We start from the raw sequence: 13048 nt of genomic DNA, 5'->3' as shown, positions 1-13048 counted from the left end.
TCTAAATTCTGTTATTATTATTTTTAAAAGGAATTTTTTTTAAAAAACCTCTGTCATTTAATATGAACTCTATGTCTTAGGTTAGGTTTTGTCAAAGTAGAGCTAAGCTGGAAACTCTTGTGCAAATAATTTAATGAGAAAGTACTCTTAGGTGAAATTTTTAAGGGAGTAATAGGAAAAGAACAGGACAAGGAAAGATGTTGAACAAAGCTGTGGATCTGGCCAACGTCTCTACCCAGCTTAGTTTCACCTAGTACTGTACTTGGTATACAGCGGATACTCAGCAAATGAAAGCAAATGAACAGCTACAGCATAATTATTTCACTTTGAGTCAAGAAAACTAGTAGCTGTTGGTTGTGAGTTGCCTCTGGGAGAAGACAAAACCATCCAGACATGTCCAGGTAAGGATGATAATTACACGATTACAGGTGTTTCTCTTCTCAGATTTGAGGGAAAAATGTGGAATGATCACAGGAAAGTAATATGCCTCTCCCTTAAAGAGCAGGTAGTCATCACCTCCACTCTGAAGTCATTGGAGAAAACTGTGACATATCTATACTTACCTGCAAGAGAATTTAAGAAATGAAGTCTAGCCATATACTGGCTATAATTATAGCACAATGGAAAGAGAAAGAATGGATTATGGAGCAAGCAATCATTCCCCACTATAGCCTTCCATGTAGTTATCCATTCCTCTATCTATGAATAATAAGAAAACATCCTGGATTAAAAAATAAAGTGAGAATTAACAAAGGTCCCACAAATTGTATTTATAGACACCGAGAAATATAAATTAGTCTCACTTTGATGGAGGGAGAGAACATCCTTGAATAGAAGTTAGAAACTGTCCTCTCTTGTAGAGCAATTCTGTTGAGAATTTTTGCAGTCTGAGTGCAAGTTACTCAATGCAACAACAAGCACTACCTCCAAGTATAAAGACCTGCCAGCAGGCAAGTCACCTCTGCAATCAACTAAAATTCCAAAAGCAAACAATTTACATTAATGGGAACAAGTGATTGTTTATAGTATACAAATTTTATATCTTTTAATATACCTTCAAAAGTTGTCTGGTTCATCCACTGGCAAAATTAAATAGAGTAGTAAAGAAAGAATAGTGAAAAAGGCTTTGCCACATTGCATTAAAAAATTTAACCCAATTTAACGCATAACAATAAGCAATTTAACCACTTCTCCCCATAATCAGTATGCAATTAGTGTCATACAGTAATGAGTAATGGAATAAATGTAACATGACAGCTAATTTCGGAAGTTAAACCAGCATGTCCAAGAGACATGTATTACATTGATACATGGGAAATTGTCAACTTTCAACTATTTTTAATCTACAAAAATAGCAATTTCATATGGTTGAACCTAATATAATGATTAGTTGACATTAAAAAGATATATGTAATTTTAAAAGCATGCTTATTCCCATTAAATAAATGCAGAAAAAATGTTAATCATCTCATTGAAAGGAAACAAATTATTACACAGATTAGGTCTCATGCATTTTCTGATTTGTTCCAATTCTAGCTTTATTCTTATAGGACTGTTTTATTATCTTTATTATAATACTACATCTAAGCTTTATTAAATATTATTACATTTGATTCACAGAATATTCAAGGGAGGCAGTTAGGAGAGTATTTTATGTGTCCATTTTACAGGTGAGAGAGGAAAAGCACACTTTCAAACAAGGCTCTAGCATCAGTTCTTCTAAGACATTTTCCTTTATTCTGGTCATTTAGAGTGTCCCTCCCCCTGTTTCCATTGTGCCAATGCACAATCCAACTTTAGAACTCATTTCAGGCACCTCGAATGCTTGCATTCTAAAGTGACTATATCTCTAACACCCAGTACAATATCCAGCACATAAAAGTGATTCAATGCTGCCAAAAGATCAGGTTCTTTATTAGTGACAGTACAATCCCACCTACACACATACACACACTCCTTCTTAGTCCTTAGTGCCAAACAGGTTAAAAAATGATTCAATGATCTATGTATCATGCATTTACTTCACAGACTTTATTTACCATAGGATACTCTGGAAACAGAGCAGCAGACTGAATCATTTGAATACCACACAAGGGAATAAACTGAAAAAGATTTTATACTCCTCCCCATAATACTTTTGTAATCCTCTTCATTTTGCACTCTTTATAATATTGAAAACCTGCACCTCAAGAGAACCAGCAAGATGGTGGTAGAGTAAGGAGCTCCTAGAGTCAGCTCCTGCTACAGGGCAGTTAGCAAATCCCCAGAGCTCTCTGGAGCTAACTGAAACATCTGATTTGGGGCTCCAGGCGACCAAAAGAGCATCCTATAACATCCTTGAAGGAATCGAAGGAGGAGGCTGCCCATCTGCAGAGAAAACTTGTAAGCAGAGCACTCCACGTCTGGGGAGATGGTGCCCATTCTTCACTGGAGGCACAAGCCACCTCGGGAGCTGTTCCGTGGCTGGAATTGAAAGCTCCACTTACCCAAAATGGGGGAGGAAGAGACAGTTGGGCACCAATTCATCTACTGATGAGTAAATTCAGCAGGCTACAGTATATCTTGAGATTAGCTAAAGTTTGAGATTGTCCAAGTCAGAAAGAGGCCAGGAGTCACCATCTTCACTGCGCGCCTGGCATGAGGGGAAGCAGGGCAGACTGAAAATCCCAGTGCTGGTGGGGACCAGCTACTTTCCATCCATTTCATATTGCAGCTCTAGCCTAGGTCCCAGTGCCACCTCCAGCAGAGAGGAGGCTGCGGGACCTGTGCCAGCCTCTCCAGGAAATTACCAAAAAAGCCGTGGAGGCCAGTGATTATCCTATTCTGGTGACATGAGCTTCCCCAGGAGCTATTCTGTGGCTGGAATTGGAAGCTCCATTTCCCAGGAACAGGGGAGGAGGAGATGGTTGGCTGCTGATTTGGGCTACTGATTGGTAGACTTGGCTGCCTAAGATATAACCCTTGGAACAGCTGAGGTATGAACCAACCCAAGTCAGAAAGGGGCCAGCAGCCACCATTTTGACTCTGACCCCAGCCTGAGGGGAAGCCGAGCTGACTGAAACTCTCAGTGTTGGCAGGAACCATTTTCTTTCACACAGATCAGCCTGCAGCCCTAGCCTAGGCTTCAGCCCTGCCTTTGGCAGGGAGGAGGCTGAGAAGTCCTGCACCAGCCTATATAGGTAAATGCAGGTAACTTTGACTGGCATAGATTGAAAATTGTATATCTACCAGAGCAACTGTGGTCATCTTGGACCCACACTGCATAGATTGCTGCCCACACCTGCAGCTCCATCCATGCCCCAGGCAGGGGAGAAAGGGATGTGAAGCTTCGTCAGTCTCTCTTGGCAACTACAGTCTAGGCCTGCATATGGATCATTCCACACAGCTGTGACTCTGTCACTACCCCTGGCAAAAGAGAGGTGGAAGAAGCTCCATTGGTCCCCAGCTCAATGAAGGCAGCTTGAAACTCCACAGCTTACAGCATCAACAACATGCTTCAGTCCTACTGCACAACTAGCAAGGGAGAAAGTATAGGAAGCCCTAAAATAAAGAGAAAAACTGCACCCAGAAAAAATACTCTAGTAAGCCAGATGAAAAGACACAAACAAAAAATTAAAATCCACACCAAGAGACAGGAAGCTATGACCTAGATAAAGGAATAAGATAAGTTTCCAGATGACAGAAAGGATTTGAAACAATCACAGATGTTCAAGAAAATCTCCTTAATAAATTCAATGAGATGGCAAAAGAGATTAAGGAAGACATTGGATAAGCACAAAGAAGAATTTGAAAGCACACATACAAAATTATAGGTCTTATGGGAATGAAAGGTGATAGGAATGAAATTTTAAAAAATTTGAATCATATAATAGCAGATTTCAGGAGGCAGAAGAAAGGATTGGTGAGCTTGAAGAAATGGCCTCTGAAAGTGAATATATAAAAGAACAGATGAAAAAAAGAATGGAAAAAATTGAACGAGTTCTCAAGGAACTAAATGACAGCAAAAGGCATACAAACATATGTATCATGGGTGTCCCAGAAGATGGAAAGTGAAAAGGGGCAGAAGGAATATTTGAAGAAATAATGGTAGAAAATTTCCCAACCCTATTGAAGGACATAGATATCCATGTCCAAGAAGGACAATGTACTCCCATACAAAAAAATCCGATTAGACCAACTCCAAGATATGTACTCATCAGGATGTTGAATGCCAAAAACAAAGAGAGAATTCTGAGAGGAGCAAGAGAAAAGCAATGAATAATTTATAAGGGATATCCAATAAGATTAAGTACTGATTTCACACCAGAAACCATGGAGGCAATAATGCACTGGTCTGATATATTTGTTACTACAAGAGACAAACTTCCAGCCAAGAATCTTATATCCAGCAAGACTGTCTTTCAAAAATGAGGGCAAAATTAGAATATTCACAGATAAATGGAAACTGAGAGAATTTCTAAGCAAGAGACCAGATTTTCAGGAAATACTAAAGGGTGTGCTAGAGCCTGAAAAGACAGGAGAGAGGTGCCTGGAAGAGAGTCTAGAAATGAAGATTATATCAATAAAAAGTAACTAAAATTTTCAAAAAAGTGGTGAAAATAAAATACGGTAGATAAAACTCAAATAGGAAAAAATGTAACCAATGGTGTAAAACACTTGTATTCAGAAAACTAGAACTCAAGATTAAGACAAATCAAAAACGGCCTAAATAACTGGAAGAACTTTCCATGCTCATGGATTAGAAGACTAAATATGATTAAGATGTCAATTCTACTCAAATTGATTCACAGATTTATTGCAATCCCGATAAAAATTTCACCAGCATTAAAGAAAAAATTGAAAACACCATCATTAAATTTATTTGGAAGGGTAAGGAATCCTGGATAGCCAGAAACATCATAAAAAGTAAAAGTGAACCCTCATCTCCAGACTTTAAATCAAAATACCGAGCTATACTGGTAAAAACAGCATGATACTAGCCTAAAGACAGACACAATAGACCAGTGGAACCAAATTTATGGTTCAGAAACAGACCCTAACAGGTATGGTCAAGTGACTTTTGACTAGCCTGTCAAATTCACACAGCTAGGGCAGAAAAATCCATTCAACAATGGTGCTGAAAGATTTGGATATTCATAGCTGAAAGAGGGAAAGAAGACCCTTATCTCATACCTTATCCAAAAATTAACTCAAAGTAGACCAAAAGACTAAAAATAAAAGCAAGAACCATAAAACTTCTAGAAGAAGTTGTAGGAAAATATCTTCAAGATCTGGTGGTAGGTGGTGGATTCTTAGAGATAAGAGGAGGACTGAGTGGACTACTGATGTTTAATGTATGTAAAAGTTTTACGTAGCTTTACTGTAAAAGTGGGAAATGTATAGAGTGAATGGTAACACACAGTGAGTAAAAGCTAGTTTATAAATGGGGATGTGACTGAAAATGGTAGCCTAAGTATGTAAATGCCAACTGACAGAATGCTAGAGAATAATCTAGGAACTGGAAAACACAGTAAACCAAGAGGTGGATGAGAATTGTGGTTGAAGGTATAGATGTAAGAGTGTCCTTTGTTAGCTAGAGCAAATGTATATCACTACTGCAGGGTGTTGGGAATGTGGAGAAGCATGGGAAAAATACAGCTGGAGTGACCCATGGACTGTGGTTAGTACTAATATAATATTCATCCATCTATGCAGAAGATGTACTGTGTTGATACTGAGGCAGTACAGAAGATGTGAGCCAAATGTACACTATGGACATGGTAATAATCAGATGATATTATTTTATCTGTAGCAAATGACACACCACATTGTGGTGTGTTGATAAAGGGGTGTTGTTTGGGAATTCTGCACATGTACATGATTGTTTTATAAGTTTACAACTTCTGTCATAAAAAATATATTTAAAAAAATAATAATAGGGTGGGTTGGGGAAAAAACACACCAGATGTCAGATAAGGACTCTGATTAGTAGTAAGATTTTGACAAAATTCTTTCATAATTTGCAACAAACATCTTACATCAATGAAAGGTGTTGGAGGATGTTTGATGTATGGGACCCCTGTATGATGTTATGCATGTTTGCTTTGTAAGTTCACAACTTTTATTATACACTTGTTTATGTATTTTCATATATAAATGATATAAAGATAATAATAATGGGATTGGTTGGGGGAAAATACTATGTTTAGTAGTAATATTTGAAAATGCTCTTTAATCATTAGTTTAAAAAGTTTAACAACAACACAAATTATTGGTGGTAGGGTGAGTAATGAGAGTCCTGTATGATGTTATACATGTTGTTTTGTAAGTTCACAACTATTATTATACAGTTATTCCTTATGTTTGTTCATGTATGAGTGATGTACTTCAATAAATTAAAAAATAAAACAAAATAAAACAAAAAAATCTGCACCACAAACACTGAGGGACTCTTATACAAGAGATATGAGAGAAATAAGTTTGCAAATTCTGACTGCATTGATGATTTGCAATCGTTTGTGTTTGAAGGGCCTATGCCTTGATTCTACATTATTCTTTTTACATTGTGTTATTTTGGGCATACTGCATTTTTCAATCCATAGTTTTAAAAGTTTTCAGATGCATTTGTTACAATAGATGATCAAGTATTGAAGCTTTGCTACTAACCAAGGTCTATAGTTTACAGTATGGTTTACACTTTGCATTGTATAATCTTATAGGTTTTGACAAAATGTATAATGGTCTATATCCATCATTGCAATATCATGCAGAACAATTCCAATACCTTAAAAATGTCCTATGTAACTTTTCTGTAATACAAAATTTCTTTAAAAGTAAAGTTTATTGTGTGAGTAAAACGTCCTCAAAAGGATCCTTGATCTTCTTGATATCTGGGGCCAAATAAACACTTAGATTTAATCATGCCCTTTCCAAGAATACTAATGAATGCTAACAGTACATATGTCACCTGCATAGTGACTGGGCTTTCCTGGCCCCATGAAATCAATGTAAGATTGGCTTAAGCCCCATTCTAAATCTCAAACAATCCATAATTGTGCAGATTCCTGCCAAGATATTATAAATGTTTGTCTAGTCTAAAAAAGGCATAGTATTTCTGTTCCAGATCACCTCAACTCAGCCACTACCTGCATGTAGACACCACCCTATATACACATACAGATACATGCACAGCATTTGTATGAGTAAGGGAATATACCAGATTTTGTTGAAGATTAACAAGGGATAAGTTTAGATAAGAGCTTCATTACAGGAATATAGACAACTTCAAACTGAACAAGAGATATTACTGTTTTTAAGTGTTTGGGCTGCTCACCCTCTGAGGAACTTCCTTTTGCCATCTCACTGTTTCCCCTCCCCCAACAACTTTGTTTTTCTCCCTTAAATTATAAGCACTTTTCCATTTCAAATGTAAAAACCAACTTCTCTCTTTTATTCATACATCTTTTTTTTTTTTCATTTTGTCCCTTCAGATATCCCTGCTCTTTGGCCTGACTTTCTACTCAAGGAATTTATGATAAAATTTTCCCAAACAATGACATTTTCCTTGGAAGAGATTCTAGTATTAGCTGTCAAGGTAATTTTCTTCTGAAGTTTCCCATATATATAAATCTCACCAACCAAACAAGAGAAAAATTACAGAATCCCATCAATGGAACTGACATGAAGGAAATGCAGAGTATTAGCAAGTAGAAAAAGCACTACACAAAGGGCAAAAGCAAAAAGAATGTAGGCAATACAGTTTTGCAATATCTTCTGAATTTAAACCATGTCCCTACAGCTGTTCACCTCAGTTCTGATTGAGTATCCCTCTATTAAGCTCCTTGAATTGCCTTAATGAATGAATTATGCTACTTGCCCTAAATTAGGCAGCTGTTCAGTGGGAAGCAATCTTAAAACCCATGTGTTCTGACTACTTGGCCAAGGTACACATTGCACTACATCACACACCCCACCTTTAGTTATTTTGGGAAGTTATAGAGAATAAAAGAAATCAGTTTTATGCATATTAATCATGGCTATATAAAAATATGTTTCCATAACTTATTCAATTTTGTACTGTCTGCTTCTCACCTTACATGTGGTGTGGTGTTTAGCCTTTCTCAAATTGTTTGAACTCCGGGGTTATGGTTTCTTTGGTATCCATGGAAACACTGACAATGTATTTCAGCATGGAGGATTTTCTTTGTTATCCATGTGAGCTCAGCAAAATGTACAGTCGTCTCAGATAAATTGAAAATACAATCTGCTGAGGCAAGTGTTTTAAAATGAAGAATACTTTTTCTTTCTTTCATCTACCTTAAATAAATAGCTTTGTACTAATACTGATTTTCAAGTTGAGTTACGTTCTAAGTAATCACATGACTTTTGTCTCATATACTAAAAAAATTCTATATCCTGGTTTTGTATTTACAATCACTTCCTAGGCACAGCATTTTAAGTCATGAAGAAGTTCAGTACATAAACCTACTCCAACTATTTAACTGGTAAAAGGATACATTTTTAAATAGTTACTGGGCAACCAATCCCCATAGTTAGGTTGGTTCAGGTTTGAGGTCACTTGTTATATTCATGCCATACCTAAAATCGCAACTTTCAAGTTGATTACTATTTACATTTCTGTTAAAACCACTGTAGTGCTAAAGGCAGACATGGCTGAACCAGTAATGACTGCCTAGCCATACTACTTGAATCTCTAGACTTTAATAAGCACAATCTGTCAACATGTATTTAAGCAGAAAAGCTGTAACCCTGAGCTTGACTGTTTTGCAAACTGGGCTGATAGAACTGAACCATGACAGCAGTACAAGATTATCCAGCCTTAGTCTTTCAGTCTTACTGTTAAAACTAATTCCAAAACCCTTAATTTTACAATTTAATATTGTATTTCATTCTTTCAAATAACAGAATTTATGCAACAGGTTACTAAAGGCAAGAGTTACTGAACCTCCAGGAAGATAGTGCTGGAGTAGGCAGGCAGGTCTTAACTCTCTCACAGAAACAATGGAGAAAGGACCAGAAGCTGTCTGAGGGACCTGCTTTGGGGATCAGCAGACCAGGCCAATGTTACAGAACTCCCAGAAAGGCAAAGGACAGAGAAACGAAGAACCCATAGCAACCATCATGGGTTAACAAACCCCACAGTGGCCAGGAAAGGCTCCCCTCCCCATTCCCAAGATATTAAGCTGCGGTAAAACCCCTGGCTCAGTACAGCTGATTGAGAGGGTAACATATGTCTTCCTCCTGTCAGCTATTACAAGGGAAAAAGTAGGCAGCAATGGAAGGGCTTCTTTTTTTCAGTGAATTCAGCCACCAGAGCCCACTTTGAATCTTGGCTCTGGCCAGACCAAAACAGGAAACCTGAGGTTAAAGGAAAATACCTCTGTGGAAAGGTATGCCAATGTACACCATCTACTGGCCCCTCTGGGAATTGCAGGGACAGAAACTGCTTTTAGGATTCTTAATTAGAACTACTGGCAGAAAATCTGTGCCCCATTAATGGGTCCCTAACTCAATTTTGATAACTTAAGCTGGGCAATTTTAAAGACTGAGAATAAGTTGAACAAAGTATCAAAGAACTGTGAAGAAAATAGGCAAGGGAGGGAATTTAGCCATCGGAGTAAATTCACCAACATATTCAGATGCCTAGACATCAGCAAAATTTACAAGCCATACTAGGAAATGGAAGAGATGGCCTAGCCAAAGGAACAATATAAATATCCTGAAGAGATACAGAATTTAAAACAATTACTCAGTGATAATCACACAACTGTCCTAAATCAATTCAAAGAATTTAAAGAAAATATGACTAAAGAAATAGAGGATATTAAGAAGACACAGAGAGCGCATAAAGAACAATTTAACAGCCTGAAAAGAAAAGACCTTATAGGAATGAAAGCCATAATGGATGAAATGAAAAATACATTAGAGGCATGTAAGAGCATATTTGAAGTGCTCGAAGACAGAATTAGTGATTTCAAAGACAACCTATTTGAACTGGAATAGACATGAAAACTGAAAGAGAAGAGAATGGGAAAAAAATGGAACAGAGTCTCAGGGAATTGAAAGATAATGTGAAACGCAAACATTTGTATCATATCCCTATTAGGAGAAGAGAAGGGAAAAGAGGCAGAAAGAATATTTGAGGACAGGGCATCTCAAACAGTAAATCCAAATAGACCTACTGCAGGACACCTACTCTTCAGAATGATAAACATCAGCGATACAAAGAGGATTCTGAATGCAGCAAGGGAAAAGCAAAGCATCACGTCCAAGGGAAGCTTGATAAGATTAAGTGCCAATCTCTTATCAAAAGCCATGGAGATAAAAAGAAAGTGGTATAATGTATTTAAGGTACTAGTGAAAAACTGCCAGCAAAGAATTCTGTATTTGGCAAAACTGTCCTTCAAAAATGAGGGTGAGTTCAAAGTCTTCACAGACAAAAAAAACCCTGATAGAATATGCTATCAAAAGACCAGAATTACAAGACATACTAAAGGGAATACTGCAGCATAAAAGGAATAAACAAGGGTGAGAGACTTGGAGAAAAGTATAGAAATGAAGATTATTAAGAGGGGTAAATTAAATGGTAAAAAGACAGACAATAGTAAGTATGGCAACATAAAGCCAAAGGACAAAAAGGATGAAATAATGCCTTTACAGTAATAACACTGAATGTTAATGGCTTGAATTGTCCATTCAAAAGACTTGAATTCTCTAACCAAAAGATGCAGACTGATAGAATGGATAAAATATATGAGCCCTCTATATGCTAACTACAGGAGACTCACCTCAGACACAAGGACACAACCAGGTTAAAAGTGAAAGGTGAAGGTGATGAACTGTCTTAGCCTGACCTTGTAAAGTGGAGGCAAAAAACTGATTTAATGAGCCTGATCCAATAAGGAAAAAAAAAAAGTGAAAGTTTGGAAAAATATATTGCATGCAAACAGTTATCAAAACACAGCTGTAATAACAATATTAATATTAAACAAAATAGATTTTAACTGCAAAATTCTTATAAGGGATGAAGATTAATTATTAATAAAAGGGACAATTCACCAAGAAAAAAATAACTATACTAAATATTTATGCACCTTGCCAGGGTGCCCCAGATACATGAGGTACACACTGGTAAAACTAAAGGGAGAAATAGATGTCTGTACAATAAGAGTTGGAGACTTCCATATACCACTTTCAGTATTGAATAGAACATCTGGACAGGGGATAAATAAGGAAACAGATAGCTTGAATAATATGATAAATGAACTAGACCTAACATTCATCTATAGAGCATTGCACACTGGATTAGTAAAGATTCTCAAGGGAAACAAAATCAACAAGAGGTATCTGTATATAGTATTAGATTTTATAAAATTCTCTCATATGACCATTGGGATGCACAAATCCAAATCCCACAGGCAGGCTGCAAACCAAGGCCTCCTACGAAGGTCCTTGATGAGTTCCCAGGAGACATCAGTTGTCTGAAGTCAAGCTGGAAATACTCTCTGAATGCTGAAATCACTTCCCCTTTTAAGATATACAACTGATTGGCTAGAATGTCACCTATTGCTGACAGCAATCTTCTTGGTTGATAGTAAATATAATCAGTCATCTATACAATGAGCTCACTGGTGACTGAAGTCTATAAATGCCCTTGTATTACAATTATCCCAGTGCTGGCTTAACCAAACAACTGGGCACAATTACTTGGCCAAATTGACACATTGTTCTACCATCACACACCCCAAAACATCAGGATTATACATTCTTTCCAAGTACTCATTGATCCTTCTCCAGGACAGACAATTTGTTGGGTCACAGGACAAGATTCAAATGTAAAAAGATTGAAATTATACAAAACACTTTATCAGATCATCATGGAATGAAGCTAAAAATCAATACTGGATAGAAAAAGGGGGAATTCATAAATATATGTAGATCAAACAACATGCTCTTAAATAAATGATGGGCCAAAGAAGGACTTGCATGAGAATTTAGCAAATATCATGAGATGAATGAAAATGAGAACACGACGTATCAATACCAGTGGGACACAGTAAAGGCAACTGAAAGGGAAGTTTATAGCCCTCAATGCTTACATTAAAAAAGAAGAAAAAGCTAAAATTAAAGATGTAACTGCACACATAGAGAAACTAGAAAAAGAACAGCAAATACCAAACCAAGCTGAAGGAAAGAAATAGTAACAATCAAAGCAGAAATAAATTAAACCAGAACAACAACAACAACAGAAAACAATAGAGAGAATCAACAAACCCAAAAGTTGGTTCTTTGAGAAGATCAACAAAATCAACAAACCAGTTGCTAGACAAAGAAAAAAGGAAAGCAGACGTAACTAAATAACATCAGAAGAGGGGGGACATGATCACTGACCCCACAGAAATAGAAGAGATCATAAGAAGAAAATATGAACAACTGTATGCCAAAAAACTAGGCAATGTAGACAAGATGGACAAATTCCTAGAAACACATGAACCACCTATGCTGACACTAGAAGAAATAGAAGACCTCAATAACCCAATAACAAGTGAAGAGATTGAAAGGGTCATCAAAAACCTCCCAAAGAAAAAAGCCCAGGAGCAGATGACTTCACAGGTCAATTCTACCAATCATCCAAAGACAATCTAATATCAATCTTGTTCAAGCTCTTCCAAAAATTTGAACAGGAAAAAACACTATTAACTCATTCTATAAAGCCAACATCACCCTAATACCAAAACCAGATAAAGGCACTACAAAAATAGAAAAGTACACACCAAGATCACTAATGAATATAGATACAAAAATCCTCAACAAAATACTTGCAAACAGAATCCAAAAGCACATGAAAAGAATTATATACCATGATCAAGTGGGTTTTATCCCAAGTACCCAAGGGTGGTTCAACACAAGAAAATCAATTGCTATAATAAACCACATTGATAACTTGAGGAAGAAAAATCACGTGATCCTCTCAATTGATGAAGAAAAGGCATTTAACAAAATATTGCACCCCTTCTTCATAAAAACACTTCAGAAAAAATAGTAATAG

The 13048-nt window shown here is 36.7% G+C and overlaps 1 non-coding gene across 1 annotated transcript; it reads left to right on the top strand.

The window, feature by feature from the left end:
* The first annotated feature begins 10825 nt into the window (after nt 1-10825).
* Nucleotides 10826-10896, top strand: LOC111763917 (small nucleolar RNA SNORD57). The gene has a single exon (XR_002796643.1). It is a non-coding gene; the product is annotated as a small nucleolar RNA SNORD57 (small nucleolar RNA).
* The last annotated feature ends 2152 nt before the right edge of the window (nt 10897-13048 follow it).

The sequence above is a fragment of the Dasypus novemcinctus genome, chromosome 14 (genome assembly GCF_030445035.2).
Source record: "Dasypus novemcinctus isolate mDasNov1 chromosome 14, mDasNov1.1.hap2, whole genome shotgun sequence".
NCBI lineage: Eukaryota > Metazoa > Chordata > Mammalia > Cingulata > Dasypodidae > Dasypus > Dasypus novemcinctus.
This window is presented reverse-complemented; position numbering and strand designations above follow the sequence as displayed.